Source organism: Hipposideros armiger, unplaced genomic scaffold (assembly GCF_001890085.2).
Source record: "Hipposideros armiger isolate ML-2016 unplaced genomic scaffold, ASM189008v1 scaffold_129, whole genome shotgun sequence".
In the NCBI taxonomy this organism is placed as follows: Eukaryota; Metazoa; Chordata; class Mammalia; order Chiroptera; family Hipposideridae; genus Hipposideros; species Hipposideros armiger.
Window position 1 is genome coordinate 110,461 of NW_017731479.1, and position 6,064 is coordinate 116,524.

Here is a 6,064-nt window from a genome sequence, read left to right on the forward strand (position 1 = left end):
CCCGGCGTGCGTGCGAGCGAGCGGCGGGCCAAGGCTGCTCCCGGGGGCGGTGGAGATGGCAGCGTGTGTGCCAGAGTGAGGAGGCTGGGCAAGGGGGCGGGGAGAGGGCTTTGGTGGAGAGGAGGGGGTGGGGGCCACCACTACAGCCCCGCTCTCGCGAGACGAGGCCGAAGGACTACGGCTCAGCAGGTGCGCGCTGCCTGGGAGCAGGTGTGCGCCCAACTTTAAAACCCGAAGTGCGTGTTGGAGAAGCGTCAGCGTGAACCTGGGCACGTCCTCTCTGGCTTTCTGGCTCCGTGTGTGCGTGTGTGTGTGTGTGCGCGCGCGCGCGCGCCTGTCTTTTTGTTCGTCTGTCCTTTCTTGTTACTGGGGAAAATAAAGGAAACCTATGATCTTTCACGCGCTGTAGGAAGCTGCCACCGGGAACTGGTACCCTGGTCTGCAGTCACCCTGACGGGTGGCTTTCCAAGTGGAAAGGAAAAGGGGCTTTGCCTTAACCTGATTGTCACCATGTCCTGTGTGTCCTGCATGACCTGATCTCAGCCTACCTAACCAACCTTATATCAGCAAACTATGGCCCCAGGGCTAAGGATGGATTTTACACTTTAAAATGGTTGGGGCGGGGGGGATCAAAAGAAGAAGATTTTGACATGTGAAAATTATAAGAAATTCTAATTTCGGTGTCCATAAATAAAGTTTTATTAGAGCACCGCCACCCATTTGTTTATTGTCTGTGTTTACTTTTTTGCGTTATAAAGGCAGAATTGCAGAATTGAATAGTTGCAATGGACACTGTTATGACTTGCAAGGCCTACAATATTTACTCTCTGGACCTTTACAGAAAAGTTAGTCGACCCTAATTAAACCACCAAACATATTCTTGCCTCAGAGTTCTTTGCCCTCTATGTCCCCTCTGCCTGGACCACATTTCCCTCTAATCCCCTCCTGGTTGGCTGCTTGTCACTCAGTATCATCAACTCAAATGTCACCTCGGAGAGGTTTTATCTCCCTGAGCATCTTGACTAATAGTACTGCCAACACACACTGCTCAAAGAATGTATTTAGGATAATCAGTAAGAGGCACCTCTTTCTCCAGGTGAACACAGCTCCATGCCAGGGAGCTGGGCTTATGGGGCAGAGTAGACTCAGAACATATGGTACAATCTATGTCCCTTAAAGGAAGCCACTTGAGAAGTAGAGAGAGCAACAGCCAGTCATGGCAAACATTTTTTTTAGATTGTGGGTCATGGGTTTTATAGCTCATACAGAGCTGAAGCAGCCTTTTCAAAATCCCTCAGTTGATGAGAAGCTCAAGTGAGTTCTATGTGCTCTCAATCTTTTAGACTATGAAGTTGAAGAATTCCAATTCTCTAAGAAAATTCTCTTTTCACCTATTTTTCCCGGTTTTTTGTTGTTGTTGTTTATGGGTGTTTTTTTTCTTGCTTTGTTTTTCTTGAACATATTCATCAAGGTTAAAACCCTTGTCTGATTCCAATACCTTGGTCACCTGCAGGGTCTGTTTCTATTGACTATTTTTCTCTTAGTCTTCAGTAATTCAGTCTCGTATCTTGGCAAGCCTTGTAATTTTTGTTGAATGCCCTACAATCTGTGCATGAAAAAAAAATATGTAGAGTCTCCAGGTGATGCTATCTATTATAATTCTAGAGCATGCTCACCCTTTCTCTGCAAGACAGATGGCATGGGGACTGACCATCTTAATCCAATCAGAGGCTGAGCTGGGAGGAGGCCGGGCTGCAGTTTTGATAAGACAGCACCTAACTTTGGTCCCCACCTCTATGGCTTTGCCTTTCAGGGATTCCAAATGAGAACTTCAGGTGTTCATGGAGGCCCCTAAACTCCCGGTCCTGAGCCCTAATCCTTGTCTCCATAACATGGCAAGACTGGACACTGCTCTCTTTTTCAGGGGCTTTCTGCTTGGCCTATTAGTCTATTGGCCTGCACTGTTTCAGAATTTGCTAAATACCTTGAGAGGAAACCACCATCTATCAGCTCCCTTTTCTGCCTCTCCCTTCTCCCTAGGATATTAGCCCCTCAACTCCCCAACTTTGTCTCTCCAGCCCTATGAGACTGCCAAAAGTTCTGCTGGTTTCTCTATCCCCCACCAGCAGAAAAAAGTGGCTGCAGAATGTCAACTCACCTCAACACAATTCCTCTCTCTCTCCAGAATGCTGGCCCCTCAAGTCCTGGTTGTCTCACAGCTCGCTGAATGCCTTTAAATAGATGATGATGATGATGATGATGGTGATGATGATGATGATTTGATCTGGCTTTTCTGGTTGTTTTCAGAGGAAGTGGAAGTTTAAGCAATGAAAGTAGCCCATCGGTCAGAAGTCATCAACAGGCATTGCTGTAAACATTTAGCACATAAATGCATTGTTTGACCGCCACCCCCACCCCCCATTTTTTTTCAATTGATGGCTATTGTGGACATTTGTTATGATTTGCACTCAGCCAGCTTCCTTTGACCACCCTTCTTATGTTTGGAAAATGCCCCACATTATGAGTCCCACCTCTCCATAAGTAAAACCAAAGCACTTTTCCAGAAGCTTCCTTGCAACGAGGTTTCATGTGATCCAGGCTCTGTCCTACTGCAACGTGAGCAACAAAAGCGGAGGCATCTATCTGATAGTGAACATGGCAGTCGATGAACCTGCTCCCAGGTGCCCTGCCTCTGTATAAGCTCAGTGTCCGTGCCAACAGCCCTGGCAGAGTGTTCACAGGGGCAGTCCCATGGTGTGGCTTTGGGCATCTTTCCTGGCTGCGCAGTCTAAGCCTGGCTCTCCTCCTCTCCTAGGGATTCTATAGATTTTTCTAACCACCTGTCTTCGTCTGTTTGGGTTGCCACAACAAAATACCACAGACTGGACGCTTAAACAACAGAAATGTTTCTCTCAGGGCTGAAGACTGGGAATCTGAGATCGGGGTGCCAGCACCGTCGGGCTTTGGTGAGAGCTTCCTTCCTGGATTGCAGATGGTACCTTCATGCTGTGTCCTCACACGGCAGACGTGGCTCATACAGCCTCCTCTTCTCATAAGGCCATGGCCCTCTTGGGTTAGGGCTTCACCCTTTTGACGTTATCTAATCTTAATTGCCTCCTAAAGTCTGTAAAGATACATTGGGGTGAGGACTTCAACATAGGAATTTGGGGGCACAATTCAGTCCACGGCACTGCCCGATTAAAGCAATTCTGCTTAAACTACCTGGAGTAGATTGTATCTTTTGCAACAAGGAACCCTGACTAATATTCTTGACAATAATTCAGGAGATGTAACCAAAAAAAATGGAGATTTCTGGCCTTTCCAGGGAAACGGGACAATCTGGCCTCCATGGGGATCTCGATGTGAGAGGCAGCTATCCCTTTCGGATGGGGCAGAGGCTGTCCAGCTCACTGAGTGCCCACCCAGTCCTCTTCATTCATTATTTATATTTCCTGCCTGGTCCCTGTGGGCATCTGCATTTGCTGTCCCTGGTCTGGCTTACGGTGGTTTGCACCTTGATAAGAACCTCACCAAGCTCAAGCTTGGAGAACTAGAGCTACCTGATGAGAACTGCATTGTTGGTCGTGGTGTATTGCATCCCGGAAAGTCCATACTACCTCTGAATGACACATGTCTCCGAGTGGCTTTATCAATAGCAGGAATAAATGATTGTTACTGGGCCACTGCAACCACTGAACTTGGCAATAGCTCATCAGATCCCATAGCTTTCAGTTTTAACTATAAGAACAGTCTCATAGTTGGGTATCAGAAGTCCAATCACAACCTCTGTCTCATATCTAGTTTGATACCTTCTTCCCTGCCCCTCTGGCTCAGCAATCTGCAGTGGAGACCAGGGCAGGTGTGTCCTTTCTTGCCTCCTCCGTAGCTCACCTTGCTACAGTAGCAGAGGAACAAGTAGAAAAGGGATCCTATGTTAAGAACAGGTGAGCACAGGTATAGTTCTCCCTTGAGTGCCTGACACTCCCCGCCCCACCCCCATGTCCTGGAAAGCACTGCCTGTGCTGGTTCTTTTGCATAGGATGCCCCGGGAGACCTTTGAAGACCTCCCTGAGGACCTTATAGGGAGTCGGTGGACATGCTGGGTGCCCGCTGACACACCCCTTTTACATTCATAACCCAGGAAGTACTCCCACATCCTCTTTCTGAGGTCCCCTTGCCTGGCAGTCTGTCCTCTTGCATGAGTCTTTTCAGGTTGACGCAAGCCTAAGCACACGCTCTGGCCCACGGGAAACAGGACGCACCTTTGTCCTGCTGCCCTCTCTCCTCACCCTGTCATCACAGGCAGCCCCAGGCAGGCAGCCCTCAGCTGGCAGTGAGATGCCAGACACACACACACACACACACACACACACACACACACACACACACACACACATACTCCTACCTTGGTGCTCCCAGCCTCACGAGTGATTCTTCCTTTAACCTTCTTCTCTTGGCTTGGGGGTTGGGAGGAGAGAAGAACCCCCCCCCCAAAAGGCCTGTCAGAGAAACCTCCTCTGGATAAAACCTTGACCTTGTCTTATATAGGCTGGAGGTTGATGGTTATTGATGGTGAAAGGACCAGTCTGGCCACCTCTTAACAGCAGGGGAAGGATTGTTAGCCACTGCCCTCACCTTTGAAGCTTTAGCTGAAGTTCTGGGTCATCAGGAAAAGCCTCATTCCATATTCCCACGTCCTTTATATGAACCATGAGCTGGCCCCAGGATTCTCTACGTAGCATCGTGACCAGGAACCCAGGTTAGGCAATGGCTGTTTAGAGGCGCGGCCAGGGCCCCTGGAACCGAACAAAACTGACACTGACTTCTTGAAGGGCTCAACATACTGCTTTTTCCCAAGGCATCTCTTTTTCCTTTTTCTACTAATTCTTTAAGGAGAAAAAATATATATATATCTGAATACTAGCCCTCAGGATTCGACCAAATCTTCCGAGCTGCCGGAAGATTGTTATTGTTCTATTCTAACTCAAAACATCAATGGCTTTTAAAAGCTACCTTTGATGAGAGCAGGCAGGACAGGACGTTCCTATCTTTAACCTTGTGAAGTTTTTCCAGTCTCAGAAAACTGACTTGGTCTAGAGTTCTTCTCCTTTTGGCCTTGCGCCTGTCTCTTAATTTTCCAGTGAGCAAAACAACCAGATCACTCTCTTGATGGCAAGATAATTTGAGCGCGCGGTAATGGACAATTTAGCCCAGTGATTTATGCTGGCTTTACAAATTAAGCACGGAACGATGCCTTGTGAGTTTTCAGACATAGCACCCTCAGGATGGGCGAGGATGCCTACTGGGGCACTCTTCCCGTACTTAAGAGATGCACAGCGAAGGAGTAGCGTTGAAAATTGCTGTAAAGTGATGGTATCCACCAAGCTTACTTACTTTACACCATCTTGTCTATGAAGTTCTGTCTTCGCCCAATTAGTGTCTTTGTGTGAATCAGAAAAAGGCAACCGCGGGCCGGCCGAGTGGCGCGTTGGTTAAGAGCTGGCTTGGGACGCCAGAGGGCCCCGGTTCGGATCCCACATATGAGGGCCAGTGACAATGCCCTCCACAGCTAAGATGCTGAACAACAGCTCAACCTGGAGCTGGGCTGCCGTGAGTCGCCGGTGACAGCGACGGCGTAGGCTGCAGCCCCTGTGGCAGTGGATTGCCATGGACTACCATGTGTAGCCAGCAGCCAGCGTGAGCGGCCAGCAGCCAGCGTGAGCGGCCATCCAGAAGCCAGCGACTCACCTGGGAAGAGTGCAATGATGGTGCCAACTTGGGCCAGTGAAGCAACGTCCTCCACAACTAGACTGAAGAACAAAACGACAGCAAGTTGTCTGTTCCCCTTCCCCCAATTCCCCAATAAAAAAAAAATCTTAAAAAAAAAAAGAAAAAGAAAAAGGCAACTGCTCTGCGAAGGTACCAGGGGTCACAACTTGGGGGGGTGGCGGGGAGGGCAGAGCGCAGCCTGGGTCTCAGACTTGCCCCCACCCCTCTAATTTGGGTGCCTTATAAAGGAATCAACCTGCACGACATCGGTCTGTGGCTGCCCTGGTGGAGTTCC